Raw genomic sequence first — 22,442 nt, forward strand, 5'->3', positions numbered from 1 at the left:
GAGCTCTGTTAAAGCAGAGATATCTTCACACCAGCTCAAAGCACAATGGAATAATTAATTCACTTTCCAAAGATGTTTTTTGTAAGCTTCTATCACACTGAACAAGAATAGTTGTGGAAGGCCTAGTGCTACTAAACCTACATTTCTATATACACTGTTTGTCTATAGAGAAAAGCTAAACCTTCAAAGAGGCAGGATTATACAATGAGATAGCAGCTCAAAACACACAGATAGACTTTTGTTATTTTCTGAAGTACATTCATCTCCATTTTCAGCAGGAGCTTTTTTTTTTTAACTAAAGAAAAATCCAACTGTATATTCCCAACTGATAAGAAATGTATTTGGGTGTCAATGCAACAGGAAAGCCGTAGGAATTTTGATAAAAGCTCTTTCTGGTGGGGGAAAAAAAGGCATCAAAAAGGTTATGTTGGACAATATTTCAGGTACCATGGTTACAGCTGCCCAGAGAAGGAAGGCTTTCTGCGTTACTGCTCTTTAGATGTTCCATCAATTTTCAGTTTAACAGCAATGTTACATGCTGGGTAGGGTTCCGATACCATAAAAGCAATTTACACATTACTTGGATAACATGCAAAGTGATATCATAATTTAAACTATTCCAAGTATTTTGAGGAGAGTTAAAGTCAATCAGGACTAATATTTAAAAACTGCACAAACACTTTTATAAATTTACATACACAAATTGTGTCTCAATAGACACAGCACAGTTATTCTTATGGGATGCACCATCTTGGCAGTGTTACCAAACTTCCATGGGAATAGCAGTGTTATTCTAAGAGAAGTCAATAAACAAAGTAAATATACGTTTTTTTGATAGCACAATGTAACCATCTCCAGGTTAAACAAACTGAACTCAAAATATATATATGTACATGTGTCAGCAATAGTTAGATTTAAAATAGCAGTCATTACTTATCTTGTCAGTTATATTTCCAGCTGGTGGGAAATACTTGGATTATTAAAAAAACCAAGACTTTCAGATTTAAATTTTTCCTCCGTCTCTGCTTTCTCCTTATTCATTTGTTTTTAAACATAGCTACACATGATGCACATCCTGAGATAGCAGCATTTCAATAACAGTAAATCAGGTTGCTGTGCTTACTGAAGTTATTTTCCTGTTTGCAGATGATGAAAAATTATGTCTGTAGGACTGCAATCCACACTACTTTGTGAAGGCAAACACATAGCCTTGGTACTGCAGTAAGCTTTGGGGAAATAGATTTGTCATAGGGAAACCATGGGATTTCTTGCAGTCAGGCTGCAAAAATTCCTCCTATTCCTTGTGGAATCAATTCAGATTTATACAGTTTTAGGCTGGCCATTTGCTTATTTACTGCCTCCTGGGCAAGACACTGTGCCAAGAATCAGTATGCAGAATGAGACTCATGTACATTTTCCTCACATAGACATATTTGTGTTCTACTCATCTATCTCACCCTCACAGTATAGGCAGATCAACATATCTATTTACACCTTCTCAGAGAGCTGTTAGTGGTGATTTATGAAAAACATGCAGTAACTGCTTATTAAGGTAACCCTAACAGGCTTATCATTCATAAAAGACTACTAAATTCACCATATGTTTGGAACTATTTACTCTATCCTCTCTGTTTAATTTCTTCCATGCAGAGTAATAATTATCATAACCCAGAGATAAAAGAAGAGTAGAAAAAAGATTGCCAGATCTATGCAGAAATGCTCAAATGACATGTAATTCATCAGCACCATATATTAAATAAAAATACTCCTATAGACAAAATCTCAATCTTCACAGAGAAAGACTCACATACATGTGCTGACTGTAATCTGCTCATTAGTTTACAGAAGAATCTGAAGTGTGCTAGAAACCTATCCAATGTCTCAAATGCTAGCTGTTGCTTTCTAGCTTTTAGTTATCTGAAAATGTATAAAATGTTGTATAATTGGACAGCTTTTTATAGGCAATCTACCTGAAGATGCTTGTGAGAGTTATCCTAGAAACAAAAATGGCAGTAATTTACAAAACAAAACAAAACAAACAAAAAAAAAAAAGGCAGCAAAGCTCAATAGATTGAGCTTTTTCCTTCCAGAGTGTTCCAAGAACTGATCAGATCTGCTGTGTCTCCATTTCTGCAGGATGCCCACACATTTTAGCAGGGAGAAGACAGGCAAAACAACTCTGCAAGTCTGCGTTGATTTTATTGACATGAAAGTTGTTAGGTAGTTCAGAAATATAGAAATCCCTAACAGAATTTGGCATACCAAATATCCTTGGAGGGGAAAATCCTGATTTGCATTGCCATTTTTAGGCTGATTTAATGAAGAGAAAAATTGAAAAATTTCTTCAAAAATATCATATTATGAAGTACAGAAGAAACATCCCCCAACGGGAAGCTCTGGCAAAACAAATACATCTTGGTGCCACTGAAAAATGTAAAATCTGTTTTCCTCCAAAAACCTTGCCATACACTTCAGAAATGCTTCATCCTTCACTGATGCTCAACCATCTCTAACTAGAAAGGGAGTTTTACTTAACAGTGGGTAAAAACACCTCCCTCCTTTTACAAGTAAGAGGAAGGATGACATACCCAGTAAGTTAACTCAGTTTATACTAAATGTATTAATGTTGCAGAAACCACAAAGTGTGTTTTCTGAATGCTTTAACAAAGAGTGTGACATAGACAATGATCATGTAAAATTCACAGAAGTCCTAAAAATATGCATATAACACTCACATGTGTATGTGCAAGGGCAGGCTTAGAGAACAGGTCTGGAAATAGAACATTAATTATCATACCTTGAACAGAAATAGCAGTGTGAAGTATAATCATCCTAAAATAACACATCCTGGGGGGTGGGGGGAGGAACAGAATTACTCTATAAAAATGAGTATATCTTGAAACAGCACACAGTATTTCCAGTGCTAACTCCAGCATGAATTCCTTACAAAAATGCCATCAACAATCCTGCTACAGTAACTCTCTGGAGTTAAAGGATGTGGCAGCTCAGATTTTGCAGGGGAAGGGGGAGCAGGGGGTGTTGAAAAAAAGGAAAGAAGCAGTATTTCTGTGCTGTTTCTAATATGCTAAAGTGATTCCATGCTGACATAACTGACTTGCCCTCTTAGTCCTTTTCAATTTGATTAGGATAGCAAGGTCTGCTTTTACATGTGTTTAGAAATAATCACAGCTAGAGTTCATTTGATGCACGTTGCATGCCAGATTGTCAAAGGCACTAAAAGTTTAATTGACAATAAAGATAATATCATTGCCTTACATTTATATGGCCCCTTTCACACAGAAGGATCCCAGAGGCACTGTTGACTTCCAGGTACCACTGGACTGGAAATGTGATTGCTGTTTGCTGCCATAGAGCAAAAGAGCTACAACAGAGCACACAAAATGAAACCACCAACCATAAGTTCAGAATTCTTCTCTATTCACTCTCCCCACCCAGACAGCCTTGTTCCTAGTTAACAACCAGCTTGATTTAGACAAGCAGAAGTAAGTTTTAATATTCACCCCTTTTTAATCTCCATTAATTCTTGTTGATGACTGGAAGAGAATCCAGATTTGAAAGATGCTCCAGCCCTGCCTCATCATAATTTGAACACCCAGGTGCTCTGAAGCACACATACTGAGATGAAGAGATTTTCAGGCAGCTGAGTGACAACCTGGGTTTCACAGGACCTGGGTTAATTAAAGGCTGCCCCTGAGATCTCACCGTTGTGGTGTCTGGAGAGGATGGCAGAACCACAGCACCTCAATTCCCTCCCAACTCAGCTTGTCCTTGGGCAGTGGAGAGCTGCAGCTGAACTCCACTGATTGCAAAAAATTTGAAAAAGCTTCTCAAAAGCACAGAACCTCTCCACATACAAAAAAACCCCAAAAAAAACAAAAAGTGCAAAATCATCTGAACATGATCAATGCATCTTCAAGCTGATGGAAGAGTAATGACTGCCTTGTCTCTCATGACTGAAATGATCACTGCCTCAAACAGATGGGAGCAGGGGCAAACCTTCATCTCCCTTGTTTTTCACGACAAACCAAAAAATGAAGACAATATCAATGTATTCTGAAGGTTTCTAACTAGTGCCTGACAGCAGGCTGCTATTCAGAAAGTCAAAGGGTAGCCACAGCCTGATGACCAGCTACTCTCCCAGATCCTAGTAAGCTCAAGATTCTGCTCAAGGCATGAAGAAAAAATAGCCTCAACAACAGTGATGCACAACTCTCTTCAGTGATGAATAGTAAGCAGACATCTGTGCCCATCCTTCTAGACTTCCCTACAGCATTTAGCACTGTGGATCAGAGAGATGGCAAGGATCTAAAGAACGGTACTGAAAGCATTTAAGTCCTTCTTGAAGGCACACACAGAGTAAGGATGCAAAAGGTAATCTCAGCAGTGCAAACCTCTCCTCAGAGGACTGACAGAGACACAGTCTCTCCATTTGTATTCACAACAATATAGACTCAAGCAACAACACACAAATGACATTGAAGAAAGTGGTGCTTATCTCATGTAAGCATAAAGACATCCCAATCGCCAATTTTGTAATATTTAGCTGAAATCAAAACTAGAGACTGAATCTGAACCCAGGCTTAGGCAAAGATGAAACACTGAAGAAAATGCAAACATCAGCCCTACAACTGAGGGCAAATTTCAGCCACAGGCATTGATGCTTGGCCACAACCATTCACAGTTTCTGTATCGTTCATGATTCCTTATTACCAGTGGGGACTGGTTTAAAGGGATGTTTCTAGTTCTCTTAGTCTCATCACTTAGCAACATAGTGTATTTTCTATAAATCACTAAAACCAGTCTAATTTCAGACAGGGTAGGAAACCTTCCAGAAAGAGCATCAGAGATGTCAGCACCTATTAAATTAGGCATCAAACAATTTAATTTTAACTCTCAGTTTCCTGATTTGAAGAAGCAGTTCTTTTTCTAAGATCATGATATTGGCCTTTGTCATTAAGCATACAAGGAGGGCAAGGGGCATATGCTCCTTTTCTCCCCTACATTTGGAGAATAGTGTAACAAAATACATAAGAATATTCTTATATATTTTAAAAAATGTTCATTAAGTTTTACAGATTTCACCCCACATCTCTAGCTGCCAAGTCAACTTATTTTACCAAAGGATACAACAAAGAAAAATTAATCTTTCACCTGCAGTTAAAATATAAAATTGTATATTTCAGATGAAGGAAAAAATAGCACATTTGTTGGTCTTACTTTAAGCTCTTTCAGTTCCTTAATGTATGAAAGCTACCACAGAAACTAGAGTTACCTTCTTTTAAAAACTAAAATATCATACAAACCAGACCCATTTCATTCACAGAATTAGCTTGCACATAGATAATTTTCTACAGACATGATAATTCTCTCACTTTCATTTTCTATGGTTATAAAATCTGTTTCAATTGAGTTACTGTGGATGGTAAACATAAACCCAGATATTCACTCCATTTTTAGTGGACGCAAACTCACTTTAGACCAACACCCTTCTCGCTGACATTAAAATACATCTTCATCTTGTATTTTCTACTTGGGTACTTCTCAAAGTACTTGTTACCTCCATATATTTCAGGAAAAATCCACAACTCTAAACTTCATTATTAAGATAAAAGCAATGTTTGAATGTATTTGCTGGTTTATGTTCACAAGGGCAGATATTTTTGGCAACAGAAATACTTTTATGCGTATGCACCACTGGATGTGGCACACATTACATTTGGAGGAGAGGGATGCTGTCAGTATATTCAGATTAACATCACTGTAGACAAATGCCAAGTAATTCATTCATTACATCACACACACAACTGGGATCTAAAATAAATTCATTAACTCAACAGGAAAACCTCACTAGTATCCTGGACAATTGAATGAGTATGTCACTGCTCTCATATCCCTACACTGGAAAACAACACAAAATAAAAATATTAAGCCACATTAAAAAATTGAAATACAAAGGAAATCATTAAATATGCTGAGTGATGTGGCATGCGACCAAAGCTAAGCATTCTCCTGTAATACTGTAGTTAAGCTGTTTATAGTGGAAGTAATAGAGTCTCAGAAATGGGCAATTAAAATTATTATTAAAATAAATACCTTTCAGGATCTGAATGCCATGTGGATATCTTATCTGGTACAATCAAGTGGGGATTCTTATTTATTGATCTACTGGACTATTAATCACTACAAGCTGATTCATTTCTCCATTGAGCCATAAACTAGACACAAGACTCTCGAAAAGGAAATAAAAAGTTAAATGGAAGTTTAGACTATACATCCAACAGATGATGGCAAATTTCCATCCAGATGTGAATTTCAGAGTTAATTCCTGTCTCTTTTGCAAACCAAGATACAGAATGTGAATCCCAGACTTACTCTCATTTAGAACATCTATAAAGAACAAAGTAAATGAAATATCTCTTGGGATCTTCAGCAAAAAATGTTGAAAGGCTCGGCTTCAGCTTAGAAGTCTGTTATCGTGTGTGCTGTGTTATATATAAACACTGAATGCTTTGGCAAATTCATTTTCCTGCAATGAATTATGTATGAACTGCTTTAACCCCCTTCTCCCCCCTTGCTAAGGGCAGCCAACACGGCGCTCTCAGACTGATCAGTCACTGAGCTCATCCCTGGGTTTCAGTCACACTCACAGCTGAATTTGTCACATCACTGTGCACGAGCACCTCCATGGGTTGGTTTTTGTTTTCAATGAGCAAAATGCCTGATAGTAAAATTTTCAGCAACAATGACTAATATTACCTCTTTGGGTGTTGATCCTTTTCATAAAGCTTCTCTGATCTATTACAAATGTAAACCCTCACTAAGAGTCACATATATATATAATTTTTTTTTTCTTTCTCTGTATATTACCACAAGGGAAACTCTAAGTCATTTCTCTCTCACTGATCCTTTAAGAGCCTGTGGCCACTGCTGATCTGTATTAATTGCTACTGAGAATTCAAAATCTGCATCTTCAAAACAGGCCAGAATAGCTCTCTTCATCATTATGTCAACTGCAGTAACATTTTACCATAGAAACCCTGAGCACGATGAAGCTGGAGCCTTCTGCGAGTTCAGAATACAAAATTATTTCTGATGAATTACAGTTGCAAAACAATTTAGGGCTCTTTCCTTAAGACAGTAATTTCAATAAGCACTTCACTCTTTTCAGTTTCTTTTAAGTACATATGAATCCACCACATTTTGTCAATCTAGAATATAAAAACTTTTCTTTGCATTGTTAAATCATTAGGCTTACAATTTCCTTTCCTCTGAAACAGCCTTTCTAGTAAAGATGATCAAAATTCCCCAAACCTGCACAATTCAAAAACATACATACAACAGGCATACTCAAGTACTGAGTTCACTGGGATTAAACAAAACAAGAACAAACTTACAAGAATAATAGAAATAAAATAATCTCTAAAATCTCTTACACATTTAACATATATAAAATTCAGGTAAGCACAAAAAGCTAGCTTTTAGGGTTCAAATAAGAATACACTTTAAGTGCATGTTGCAGATTTTAATAGAAAGTGGATTGCCAAAGAAGCTTATCAAATATAAGAGCCCAAAGCAGGAAATGCTTGATTACATTGTTTTACATTTTCTGCTAGATTTTAAGCCATGAGATACTTTGTAGAGTAGAATCTACAGTAAGATGTGGTTTAAAAAAATATTCACCCCTAAAGCTGCATACTTAGAAAGTTTGACCAATAATTCAAAAGAATTTTCTGTTCAAGTTAAAAAAGGAAGATGAAAAATTAGGATACATATGAAAAGTTCAAAAGTAAGGCCAATGGAAAGGTTTAGAAGCTGCTCTTAGCCAAACATCAACCTAGCTTAGCCTCTCAAGTCCATATTTTCCAAAGAGAAACAAAATCCTAAAATCTTCCCCTTCTTATACCACACCAGTAAACAAAGACATATGCTAGCTACAGGTGCACAGTGCAAGCATCTGCAGCTATTTGAAGATGATGGTACACATCAATAATGTATTTAAGACAAAAGTCAGAGAGAAATCAATGGCTTAGATGCAATTCTGAAAGCAGATTGCAAGAGTCATGCTCCATCTTTGAGTTACAGAGAGGGTCTCACATAAAGCATGTAAATGTGGCATCTTGGTGTTGAGGGCTCATGGTAAAATTCAAAAAATAATTCTAGCTTGCAAGCAGTACAAAGATTCTGAGAAGGTAACTTGGTAGGTGGCATCTATGTGTTCATCTCAACATTTTATGTACACATAACAGAACAGCTAGTATTCTAGAAGAAGAAAACCTAAACCATTTTACTGTTATTTTGTAGTCATTGTCAAGTTTGCAGAAAAAAAAAAAAATCAGTCTGAACCCATTTATCATTATTTTAAAATAAAGTCAAGGAGCTCTCTAAAAGTCTTGAGCCATACGTCATCTGTGTCCAATAGAGGATTCAGGTAGTGAAAATCAAAGAAAACAAAAAACCAACTTTTTATGGGGATCTGAAAGACCCTGGAAATAATGCTATATATCAACAAAAGAAAGCTACAGGGACATTATTGGGAAAAAACCCAACAAAACCAAAACCAAGACTCTAACAACCCGTTATTCACTGAAAACAAAGCCCTCTTTAATGCACTGTGTATTTCACACAGCTTCATCTAGAAATGCATACAGCATTTTCAGGTTTTTCCTCTACTTCTTCATTCTCAGGATTCAAATCCTGGTTAGTGTGGGATAGTTCCATTTCAGCTACTTTGATCTCTTTCAGAAGCAGGGCCAGTCTCACCCCTGGCCACTCAGTACTACTCACTTAAGAGCATCAACTCACACCCAGCAGCCTCCACTCTTAACCACAAAGTACAAATTAGCCATGAAGTACTAATTAGCCACGATGACTGAGTGTGCTCTAGCCCTTCATTTACTCTCTTCCTTTATTCTCTTGATGTGGCCTAAGCCACTCACATTCGGATATAAAATGACATTGCAACATGTGAGCCACTGCACCAGTCCATAGACACAGCATCGAGGGCCTGCCACCCTCCAGGGTGTTTCCATTGAGTGCCTCCACACTGAGGGCGCTGCTTTTCTAAACTCACTCAGACATGCATATCCTGCAAATAGTTTTGATCTGCTCCACCTTCATGTGAATTTCCACATTTCTTTAGCTGCCATGTTCTCTTGGTTTGTACCAGCAATGTGAAATTTAGATGACTATACAAAGCTAGTATGCACTTTAGACTTCTTAAAATGTTGCCAGACCCCTCCCAAAAAACTAAGCCTAATTAGAAAACTGAATTAAAAATCAATGTAGTACTGAGCTATTAAGTAGCCTTTAACCATATTTTTTTAGAGAGAAAATAGAAAAAGACTGTGGAAGTCTGTTTCTGAAAAGTCACATGGTATTTGGTTCTCTCACAATGTTCTTCTCCCTTCTTTCTTCAAAAATGTATTCTTAAAAGAACACAGACCTTTTGTTACACATAACATGTAATGTGATGCCTCTCCATAGCAAACCCAGTAACGCATTCAGGCTAACACATGCATATATATGTTGTAGAAATCTTGAGACTTTCCCATTAGAAGAGCCCTAGAGGTGTTCCAGCCCCTGGAGCTGGGGTATCACATCCCCTGGAACACTTACCAGCCTCCAGTCTGTTTTTACTGACAACTTCCCTTCTACACAGGTTAGCTGTCTGGGTTACTAAATGAGATCACTAGCTCAGCTGCTTTCTTACAGCTTTAGTACTGTTGCATGGCAATGAGATTGTAAAGATAAAAATACGGATCTAATTTCCAATCTCCTTTTGGTAAGGCCATAATACTGTATGTATTACAGAGTAACAACCCTCCTAATGCTGTGTTAAACTGAAAACCAAACAAAAACCTTTCCACTCAAAAGCCACAGCTTGATCTCTTCCAAAAATAATATCAGAATTCTGGTCTGTACAAGGCTACAGAAGGAAGTTTAGCACAATCAAGCAAAAGAAAGGGAAACAGCTCATCTGTTCTAAGCACCAGGGCAATCCTTCTCTGTGGGCTTGGAATAGCTCTTCCATATTTCCATCAACTAAACAAAAGATTTTTCGTATTTCTCCAGTGAGGCTGCATCACTTCATCCACCATTTACAGCTTCTGGATGCTGGAATTTTAAGATGCATAGATGTTCCCATTAAAGAAACCCAAAAAGTGGGGTTTGGAAAGGGCAAGTGCAATCCAACACAGAGCTCAGCCAGTCATTTGCTCTTGTGACAGTTCATATATTCTGGGGATATTTAAACTGCACTAAGAACTCTGTAAATATGCTAAGCTACCTCCAAATGTTAAATGTTGTCCCTATATAAATTGTAAATACTGTAAATTTATTTGTTTACTGACATCTTGAGTTTTATATAATAATCACATTAACCCCCTATTGCCAATTACAATGGTAAATAATGATACAATTAATATTTCTCTTACTCCCTTTTCAGAAAATAACTTTGGCTAAAATTCTACAAGAGGGAACAACTCTTCAAGTGATTTTTAACACAAAATAACTCCCCTTGTCTTTCTGGTAATTAACTTATATTACACAAGTGAACAGTTTGGATCAACTTCCCAGTTTTTTCTTTAGCTGTCTCTACAAAATCTTATAAACAGAAAACTCCAACTCTGTTGTCTCTGGCAGAAATAGTTCTGTTAGCATCATTCTCCTTTTGGTGTTTGGCTTCTACTACAGTTCCCAAAATGGGTCTCCTCCCTGCACATTAGAAGGCTGATACTCACACACAAATGCACTGTGACAATGGAGGGAAGGGTGTTGGCTGGGCAGACAAGAAAGACTTAATTGAATCAAACAGAGAAAATACATGTCTCATACAATGAAGTAATTTTTCTTAATGTTTTAAATAAATGCTGCTTTCATTCCTCCCAAACCACACTTATAGTATAATTATATGATTGCTGGGGGTTTTATACAGCTGAATTATAGGGTGTCTCTTCCACATTTAGTTTGTGAAAGAGTCTCTCTGCTTCCCTTCATATCTCTCTAACCACCGACAAGGATACTCTCAAGGCATCCTATAATTCAATTACAGCTATCCTCTGAGAAACATATAATTTTATAGAAAGATTTAGGCCATCATGTATCCCTTTCTTTCCTGTTATGAAAGCATTTGTCTAAAGTCTGGTATTAAATTTAAAAAGGTCTGAAACAATCTTAACCCAATAGTTTTCAAGAGTGCCATTTGACAGTTGTCAGGCTGGCACAACCCCCGAGCTCCCGTTTAAACTCAAGTGCTATATGGGCTAAGGACACGCTGCACAGAAAACACAGCGCTGGGAGGGTGTGATGGGTTCTGTGTGTAAATATATAGATGATGCATGCCCTCACCTCAGTTTCTGTGCAGCTACATTGGACATAAATAGACAGAAACATTCAACGCAGTTCAACTGTAACACCACATTCTTAGCTGCTGTACTGGATGGCATACGCTAATTAGAATGCAAAACACAAATGTCTGAGCTAATTAATAAACAACACTATAGTATCAAAAATGCTTCCCAATCATACAGGTCTTTCCAGGCATAGAAATACTGGTTTGTAACAATCGAAAAGCCTTTTATATGTTTCTTTTCCTAAAGGAGTGATATAATGCTGATTGCAGTGAAAAACTGAATACTGAATGGATAATTCCCTCTCAGTTCAATTTCTCACACTCTGCACAGCAAAGGAAAGTCTAAGTAGTGCAAGTAACTACCTCAAACGAGCTACAGATGGCCTGAATATGTATTCTAACAGAAAAGCCATAACTTTGCAAATAGCAACTCTATGATTCCTGCACAACTCAACTGAAGATGTAGATGGAAAATGGGTTTAATTTGCACTCTTGAACAATTTCCATTATTTATATTCAGTTTTATCACTCAAATGAAATTCAGTTTCTTGCAGCTTCTGTTTTAAATCCACTGTTGAGACTCCAAAAATTAATTCATTTAAATAAGGTCTATTTTGCTGTTTAAAAATTTTAATCTAGTCCTATTTTTTCTAAAAATCAATATTTATTATATAACATATGTTTCCTATTATCCTGTGTGGAACAAAATATTATAAGAGTAATACAAAAGTTTAAACTTGATTTTCAGCTTGCTTAAATTTAATCACATGGAACACTGAGTAAATTGTAAAGAAAAATAATGCAAGTATCTCACAAATGCAGACAGTTGTGAGAGGAAGAAAAAATAGTAAGAAATCTGATCACAGTTCTGAAATATTTTGATACCAGTGAGTTTAATCTCCTAACTGCAGACAGAGGAGTTTGCTTACCCTGCTGTAAGCAGGGCTTTCTAGTGTCAGACTACTCGTGCTAGGGACCTGAATTGTTTTTACACGGCTACCAGCAACAGCTTTTCCAAATGCCTGAGCTCCAATAGAAACAGGCTTTGTTCATCAGGAACTTTAGTATCTTGGGGCATTTACTCACGTCTAAAAAACCAGAGATATGGAAGCAACAACGCTTGTTGTGGCTAACTTGTGGAACACAACAATAACCTAGCACCGAATTCCAAACCCAGGGAAATAACACTGAGCTTTCCTGACAATATTCCCTTGGTCAAGATCTAGGAGTCTGTGGTTATTGTAACCATAAGGCTAGAAAGCAAGAATTTTCACTGTTAATACAGTTAATACATACTATTGTGTTTATACATAACAAAGAAATCCCTTTGTGGATTTAAGTCATCACTTGTGATTTTTCACATGGCACCTGAAATAGATTCTGAAAGCATCCCTGGAGCACACAACTCAGCTGTACCATGCAAGGAAAACAGACCCTGTATGTTTTCAACTTTACTTGAATTTATTGTAGTGTTTTTGAAATTTGCCACCTCAAAGCTATCTCTGACTCATCTCTTTCTTCAGGAAAATCAAAACAAGCCATCAGAATAATTCATCTGCACCATGGCAGTTATTTTTTATTTCCTAGGTTTTCAGGCATGACTGGCTGGCAGCCAGTGCCCAGTGCTGATTTTTGTAGGATAACCACAAGCTACCTAGGGAAGGGAAGAAAGTTGCTGGTTGACATATCATATTTCATCTATCATAATTTGTCAGCTAAACCCAAGCAGGGTTTCTAAAAAGAGAAACTCAACGGCACTTCAAGAATTTTGTTTTTCAGATTATATACTCACAGTTGACAAAAACTTTTAAACGCGTTCAGATTCCTGGTGAAATTAAGTGAATATCCTGAGTTATTTCACAATTATTTTTACATGCAGAGGTTTTCTGGAACAAGCAGTTCTAAAATGGTGATACAAATGACACTGCAGTAACACTAAATTGACACTGAAAAATAGAGCTGAATTTAATTACCTTCATTTTGCAAAGCAGACTGGAGAACCATAATTTTTACCACAAAATCTGATTGTTGCTACAGAACAATCTAAACATTAAGTGTACTTTTAAAAAGTTGTTCATGTAAATTCAACAATTACAGCATCCAAGGTAACTAAAAAATGGTGACCTAAATCGAAATAATTCCAACAGAAATGCACCCGAATTCCATGATCCTAACAAAGGGCCTATGCCAAACAAGAAAACAAATATCTGCAAATTCTAGTTTATATGGACCAAAAGATACCTCATGAGCTTCACATAAGTAAAACAAGTGTAAACAATTGCAGAGATTGCAATGCCCTGCTACTGATGCACTACTGATTGTCAAAAAGGGATCAAGAAGCTTTTGATGAGGGAGAAGTCAATATTATACTTAATATTTAAGTTTATACCTACAGACCAAGACTGTTGGCAATATTTTATATACTACCTAAAACGGACAGCTGCTGTTCATAAGAAAGTTTTGCTGATACGCAGTTTTGGCATCACCTTCCACCAATTTTAAACCAGTAGGAAAGGGTCTATCATACAGTAATCTGAGCTGTAGTTTCAACTGTGTAGAAATAATGTTTACTTCTGTAATGAAGGTTGTCCTATTCAGTTTGACTGGAAATACATTTTCATTTGACTTCTTTCATTTAAGAAAAGCTGTGCAATACCCACTTCTCTAGCTTGGGGCTTGAACCGCTTTTTCAGCTCTGCTCAGTCATTAACTGCCTATGTGACCTTGCACAAACCACTTTTCAATGTGTAAGGCTGAGATAATAGACCTTTTCCAAATCATAAGAGTATTTGGTGGATAAGGATGTTAAGGAGTGCAAATTGCAGGGAAGGCACAATTGTAACTTTGCACACAGAGAAAGATTAGTCTCCAGTTATTCCACAATCCATTGTCAAATTCAGATGTGGCAGAAACAGGCAGAAGATTGGTGAGAATTACTGATTTTCTTGGATATTCAGGAGCCTTATAGCCATAGTAAGTAGTTTAATTTTGTTAAGATATTGTGCTGATTCCTTTGTAGAAATCAAATTGTTGGTGCCTTGATACCTGACAAAACCAAGCAGTAAAAAGGGAGGCAGACTATTCCAGTTGGGTCTTGGCTTCTCCCTCTCTCAGTTTATCAACCTTAGTAAGCGCCTTTATTGGTCCCAGTGTTAACTCCAGATTCAACAGCCCTGTAGACATAACTGGAACTGCCTACAGAAAAACCAACAAAAACAACCCCCAGATTTTGCCCAGAATCAAAAGGCAGTAGCACTAACACAGGAATGATGATTTATCTTTGCAATTGTTCAGAGCTTGGCATCAGCAAACATGTCAGGCCTACTGAGTAATTCCCATGTGATCCAGGACCATTCAAAAAATCCCAGCCAAACAAAAAACAAAACAAAACAAACAAAAACAAAACAGAAAAAAAACCAGACCAAAGAAACTAGAGCTCCCAGCCTACCACCCAATATCAGAAAATAAGGAGTATCCTAGATTTTTGAGGGAAAGGGAAGTATCTCTGCATGCATGGAGATAGGGTTTGTTTTCAGTTTGTGATGATAATAGGCACCAGAGGATTCTGTCATTAATATGCCTCCATCTGTGGTGCTGGAGAGCACTTGACACATACAACCAAACTTAGCATTTAACTTCCTTTCACCTACATGGAAGGGTCAGGGGAGTGTTGGGCATTTTTGCTGCATTTCAGTCCTCCAGCTCTGTGCCTCAGTGCAGCTAATTGGGAATTCTAGTGGGTGACCACTCACTCAGCACCTTACAGAGCCACCAGACTCATCTCTCTGAATATGAAGGCAGCAAGTTTCATGACAGAACTCTTCCTTAAAGATAAAAATGTACTTGAGAATGATGTAGAAGATGTCACAATCATGCCTCAGATTTGCTGCTGGCCCCTGTGGCATGAAGAAAGGTTAGCTTGGATATTGTTGGCAAGCTGCCTGAACTCCACTGTTAAGTGTAAGGACTCAATCTCTTGCCATTGCCACAAAGAGCCCTAAGCTAAGACAGGGAACCAAGGGGGATGGAGGGAAGGGATTAGTACAATGAGGAAAAAAACCTAACAGGATAAACAATAACACTGCAGGCCTTTAAAGACAAAAAAATTGCTGGAAAGAAAATACCACAGCAGATTTGTTTCTAATAACAAAGTGAGATTCTGCCAGGAAGCCCTGAAGAGGAAAACTACTAAATCTTCTTGACGCTGATCCTTAATACACAGTGGAATAATACATTTTAATACAGTGTTGAATTTTAACAAACAGCAAAGGCCTTATTAAAATGTTAAGTAAAAAAACAAAAAATGATCAAGATTTGAGAGTCTGTGGATTCCTTGTAACTATAAAAATAAAAGGGAAGTAAAATACATTTACCCAACTACATTTTCACTGTCGTATCAGAAAGTGTCCTGATAGTTAATAATCAACAGAAAAAGCATAAACATGCTTAGATTACTGTTGTGACAATTTATATCCAGGAGTAAGCTAAACAGGAATCCTCTCCTTGCTATGTATAATAAGTCTTGAAAAGATTAAAATGATAGCATTGTTTTAATACAAATTCAAATATTTTTTCAACGTAAAATCTCTTACACGTTAAAGATCTATGAATATCATAATTTGGCATCTTTGTAGCAGGACAAAAAAAGATAAGTATATGATATTCCTTCTAAAATACATCTTATTAAGTTTTTCTACAGCTTCCAGGTGCAGTGAAAACCTAAGGAAAAGTTGCAACTTTATCTATAGCTGGCATGCTGTTAACATAGTATTCTGAATAGCAAGGATGTTACTGGCTGCTGTGACAAGTCCTGTTCACAATCCTTCAGCTTTCCAGTGACTCAAAAGAAGAAAACAGCTCATTGTAAGTGTGTAATATCTGCAAATAGATATAGAATATTGTCCCACAGAATTAATTATTATCTTACCTAATTAAGTTGAAAGCTATGGCATAGGCTATTAATAAACCGAATCAAAACCACTTAGCAAATAAAAATTACCTAGTCACAATATCTGAATTGAGTTTTACTCAAAGGTAACTAGAAATCTCAGCAGTATTGTGTATGGTTTGCCACAGCTACATAGATTTTTATTATGGTGCCAGTATAAAAATGAGAAAAAAATTGCAATTTACCTTCTGATAAGTAGGTGGTCTTTGAACAAGACTACAAAGTAATCTTCAAATAAAATGAACAACAAGGAAGCATGCCTGAAAATAGTAGATCAATTGCTTTCATTAAACACATACCAGTATTCTTTCAAAGATTCATTTGATTTAGACAATTAGCTGATGATAAAAGAATTTTCCAGATCTTTTAAAGAGTACATAAAAGACTAAAAAATTCAAAGTTCAGTAAACATCCCTGTTGTCTCCCTCAGTAGTCCTCATCTGGTTCAAAGTTGTGGCAAGCCCTGCTGTGTCTGGTCTGTGGCAATGCTGGCACACTCTAATAAAAGGAAAACTTTCTACACCTGACAAGCCTCCTGAACTCTTTTCCATAATCCCAGAGGATGATCACATCAACCTGTGATAGTTAAATGAATCTAGGTGGAGATATTTGTCAAAATTGTGACCTCTTTTTACAAAACAGAGCAAATAAACAAAAAACTGTCCAGCTTAGAATCTAGAGTCAAAATGTAAGATGAAAATGTAAGCCTTAATCAGACAAGGACTTAGATCAAGCTGTGAAAACAATGCTTTTACCATTCAATCAAGTATTTATGGAAGTCCAACACAAAGCTGCATTTACAGAAATGCATAACTTCAGCTTAAATGTAAAGGCGTCAAGGGAAGAACTGGGTAGAATTTTGGTTGCAAACACAATCTTGGCTTTTCAATTACTTTGGAAATGCTCTGTTGTTTAGTAAGCAAACTACTATGTATTACCCCTTAATGGCAGCAATAGAATTGGCTGGCTGAAGCCTGGCTGGGGGATTGATTTTTCATTAATTTATTTCACTTATTAACATACAAACACTGTTGGCCTTGTAAACTTTCCTTCAATCTTTTTTGACTCTTCAGACACATCCAACTGAGATGCAGGCCCCTATCAGAGGATTTATTGAAGTTAAAACCATAACGTTCACCAACAGGGCTGTCTTTGAGCCCATTTTTATCCTTGGTCTGCATTTACATCCCCTTTTAAGTCTTTGAACAAATGTTGACATTCTCAGTCAGAAAATGACTAATTCCTAATCTTGGGGTTCTTAGCAACTGCCTCAGTAAGGGGAAGGGAGCCAGGCTGAGCTATATCCTTGTGAACAAATGCTGCTTCCCATCATCATTTTCACGCCCATCTTAATACACATACATTGCTAAGACAAGGAAAATACTTAAGATCCTTCTCTCCAAATAACAGCTAATGTTACATTTTTCAACGCAGTGTTTTGATTAAAGTACACACAGTTTGGAAAGCACAATAATTCAGTGCACTCAGTACATATAACTTTTTTGATTGCTAAGGCCACATGGAAAGAGACAACAAGGCCTTTCAGCTCTAGCCCAGTAGCTCAAATTTAACTCAAGTGTCTGGTATGAGCTAAAGGATAAAAAAGCAATGAGACTGGGATCTAGATGATCCTTCTTTCATTCACAGCACTCCTGTTTAATCAGTATACAGCAAAGTCAAGACACTGACTGAACAGTTTTATCCAAATTCTTAACTTTCAGTAAACAAATCGACTCTAATGTGAAGCCAGGCATCAAGGGAACATAGAAAGGTGTTAATCTGATTCTAATGAAGAGAATCTCTAAGGTTAACTGCCTGGGCAGAGGTCTCTACACAGCACTAAGGGACAGGTGAATGGAGCAAACAGGACCCAGCTCCTCTGCAAGCACATCTGCAGTCACAGACCAGCCCTGGGACAGAGCGGCCAAAGCCACAGGAATTCAAGGACAGCACTGCTACAGAGCAGCAGCTGTCAGCCTCCTTACATCTGCACTGTGATTAGGACAGAGGATTAAGATATTTGGATTTAGATGTTTTAGATATTTATGGATTTTGATATTTGCAAGAAATACTCCAACACAAACGACTAGTGGCGGTATATGTAGTATTTATTATTTTTAAAGAAAACCACTGCATTTAAATGAAATTAACTGCATTTAAATTTTATGGAATAAGAAAGACTCCTACAGCTAAATAATCATGTAGCCACAGGATGCTGATTTATAAACTAATGGAAACACCTACCTCAGACATTAAGCCAGCTTGTCACTAATAAAAAATACAACATTCTACAGAAAAGTTGTTAAACACTTATAGAACAATTCCTAGAACTATTTTAAACATATAAATCAAGCAATAATTGAAAAAATAAAGGAAATAGTTAGAACTCAATTAAAACAATACAAAACTAAAAAAGTTTCATTCTTAAGGGGCCTTGTGGAGGTTCAACACCACACACAAAGCAGGTATCACTTTAACAGTAGGCACGGTTCCCCGCAGCCCTATTCAGTCAAATTTTGACATTCCTAGGACCCCACAACTTCCCCAGGCAATGTATTCCCAGCTCCATACCAACCTTCAGCACAAAGAATTCACTGTCCTGTTTTCCTAACCAGCATCTCCCTGTATTCCCTCCTGCCCGTTGCCTCTTGTCCCTGTGCACCCCCGAGGGCAGCCTGGCTCCTGCAGCTCACCATCCATGGACACGCAGGAGGCTCAGGAGCAGGGGAAGGATGAACTCAGCCCTTCCAGCTGTCCTTCCCTACGAGGTCCCTCTTCCCCAGCTCCCGTTCAGCCCACTGAGGCACTTAAGAGTAAGGAAGACCTTATGTGGGAGAGTTCCAAAGCCATTTGGTATTGACTTCACACTGCTCTCACTTCTATGCTAGCATCAAATGCTTATGCAAATTTCAGCCTACCACCCTGCCAGCTGAAAATACTATTAATACTTAAACTGACCAAAACCACTCTTTTTTTCCTTATTTCCTGTAATGGAGGTACCACCATCTGTTGTCTACTAACCCTTAGTTTTTAAGCAAAAATGCTTTAGTTCTTCCAGTTCTGTGATTCCTGGCAGGCTGAGTATTTATAGCCCATCTGAATTATTTTCTTTCAGTTTTTACTGAGAGTGAAAGAAGGTCTGTAAAGTATATTTGTCCTTAATGCATTATGTTCAGTATGTATTGAGGCATTACCCTTTTTCTGAGAAAAGGGTCAAAATCATGTGCTTATCACAGCATTCTTGCACCAAACAGATTTTTGCCTAATAGAAGGTGTATATTTGTAGGCTTATATATAAGTACAAGTAATTTCACATGCATTTCATGGAAGAGATACATGCTCTCTCCTCCCAGATGATACCTTCAGACTATAAATCTTTTGTAGAAAACCACAAAAATTAACAGCATAAATCAAACAAAGTAGAACAGAAACTTATTCTTTAAAAGGACTGACTAATCTTATAGTCAAATCCTGATAAAATAGCTCACCATGTCTCCTCCATAAGCAGAAGAAACCATACATAATGATCATTATTTTCAGTTACCAGAAGCACTGCCCTGGTATTAGATACTTCTTTCCCAAACTGGCTTTGACCATCACCAGGAAAAGTCCTGGTGGACCCAAAGTGAATCCTACAGGCCTATCCAGTCTGAATTATCTTCTGACTTCACCAGTGAAGCTTAGAGCATATACTTAAAGAATCTTTTCTTTAGTCACTGCTAAAATGTTTTGTTATTACAACATTTTAGCTACATTTCAACACATACTTAAAAAAATCTAGTGATAAAAGTTCAATTATTTTTACTGAAACTACTGACTACTAATTTTAAGGTTAAGAAAATAGTTAATATTTGGAAATAGTAAAACAGCATTCAGTAACTGGGAAAACCAGTAGAAATTCCTAAAGAACTTATTTTAGCATGTCAAATAAAAAACTGTGTATAGTACAACCGTATACTGCATTCTAAGAGTTCTTGTACGTGCACTCTACAACAAAGAAAATAACTTTTTACTGCAGTAAGGTAAATGCATACTCAGTAGTACAATCCAACTACAATTCCAACTACTTTTCCACAACACCTTCAATTCCTATTTGAATTTGGGCTTGGAAAATACTATCTTTACTTTGCATTTCCATTAATATTTTTGGAAAGGCAGAGGGGTGTTCAGCAGATTTCAACAAAATTGGTCCAAAAAATGGTAATCCACAGCTACAAATACAGCAGTCCTTAAAGGCAGTATGCTTAATAACTGACATTGATTAGAAGCTCTAAATGCTCCTGGCTGGGATTTAGACACGTGAAAAAATGCTTCTGTGAAATCACACTGGCTGATGAAGCAGTCAGAACAAGATGATGTCTTCAAGCTGATGTTTCATTGAATTTCAGCAGAGGAGGAGTTCCCATTCACATCTTATACCACTTCTAACTGAAATTCATAGATATTCAAAGAACTTCTTTGCTCCATTTCTCACCATCAATTTGGCAAGTTGAATAGTAAACCCCACAGTACCATATGGTAGAAGACAGCTGAGAGATAAACGTGTTGTGTAATGTCAGTCCTAATGAGTGATAGAAATAAAACTCAAAGAGCTAAATATCTGGCTTAAGCAGCAAAAATTCACAGTTAAGGATAAAAGCCTATTGTACAGCCAGTGCCAAATATTTCCAAACTATAATATTGTACCTCATAGATGTGTGGTAATACTTTTGTTCCTCACAGCAGCCTGACTAAAAAATATGCATTCTCCCAAACTCTCAGTGAAGAGCTCAGCAATGCCGTGAGCTATGCCTAATAGCTCAATGCTGCTGGAAGAGAAAGGGGATGTAAACACATGCTTTTATCTTTCTCCATTTGAGTACAGAGATGAACGGATGAGAGAAATAGAACCTATTTTCACACTAATTCAGTACAGCTTATTGCATATGTAAAAATTCAGCTTGAAAAAGCAGATAGCAGGAAACACTTAGCATTTGAGGAAATGCAGGTTTTAAGATGTCTCAAGCAGTTTAGCTGTATTTTTCTTCAACATCAAATACACTACTGACAATCCGAGACACAGTTTCAGTTCTAGACACACAGCAAGCAAATCTGTTCTCCCTCCTACTCCTTCCACCCCTTTAAAAAAATATTCCTACAGTTCAATCTTTGCCACTAATATGGTAAGAGACATGGTAATGTCCTCAATGTTCTGATTTTTTAATTTTTTTTTCTGCCCACTTCCTTCTTTTAGTATAAACCTTAAAACTGGAGAAAATTAAGTCCCCACCAAGAGAGGCTGTTATTGAAACCCATCTGTATAGGCCTAGAGTTATAAAAGCATCACAGCCTGACAGATTATTGGGCTGAGAAAAAAAAGGTACAGAATATTCTAGAGAAAAAATTCTCTTGCAATATACAAGACAAGTATACATATAGGAACTAGTATTGAGGAAACCAAGCCCCTTGAACAGTCCCCAAGCTAGGTGCATTGCAGTGCATTACCTGCATTCCCCAAATAAATCAATCATGGCTTCTATGTGCACCTGCATTTAATTAGCAACAATGATGAGAACTTCTTAAATCCATTTAATTGCACCCCAAATCCTGTGTTCAATTCAGGATAAGAAAGACACTGAGATGCTGGAGCAGGTGTGGAGAAAGGCAGCAGAGCTGGGGAAAGGTCTGGAGCACAATTCTGAGAAGCAACTGAGACTGCTTAGCCTGGAGGAAAAAAAGGCTCAGGAGTGACTTTATTGCTCTCTCCAACTCCCTAAAAGGATATTGTAGCCAGGTGGGGGTTGGCCTCTTCTCACAACAAACTGGCCATACAATGAGGGAAATGACCTCAAGCCGTGCCAAGGGAGTATCAGGTTGAGTATCAGGAAAAATTTCTTCACTGAAAGTGTGGTAAGGCATTGGAGCAGGCTCCCCAGTGAGGTGGCTAAGTCACCATCCCTGGACGTATTTGAAAAACAAGTGCACTTCATCATCCTGAAGTATCTTTTCAAACCTTAATGATTCTATCTGCAATTGCTTGCTGCTGCCCTCTGCCCTGCTAACAGGCCCTACGCTGCCCCAGACACTTTTACAGAAAGCTAAAATAAAAGGTCTCTGGCTTTTCTCCCTGAACTACAGACAGGT

General features: G+C 37.3%; 1 protein-coding gene across 21 annotated transcripts in view; it reads right to left on the reverse strand.

The window, feature by feature from the left end:
• Positions 1-22,442, reverse strand: part of TENM1 (teneurin transmembrane protein 1) — a 793,032-nt gene that overhangs the window by 251,784 nt on the left and 518,806 nt on the right. For 2 of the 21 annotated variants that reach the window (XM_077786536.2, XM_085571042.1), the window contains one exon: positions 3,277-3,382. The exons of 17 other annotated variants lie outside the window; for them this stretch is intronic. The gene's annotated coding sequence lies outside the window, so the exon portion shown is untranslated. Of the gene's footprint in view, positions 1-3,276; positions 3,383-16,504; positions 18,556-18,894; positions 19,952-22,442 lie in introns of those variants that run through there. 2 more of the 21 variants (XM_077786538.2, XM_077786539.2) reach the window with 2 other exon arrangements.

Source organism: Lonchura striata, chromosome 4A (genome assembly GCF_050655825.1).
Source record: "Lonchura striata isolate lonStrDom1 chromosome 4A, ASM5065582v1, whole genome shotgun sequence".
Lineage (NCBI taxonomy): Eukaryota > Metazoa > Chordata > Aves > Passeriformes > Estrildidae > Lonchura > Lonchura striata.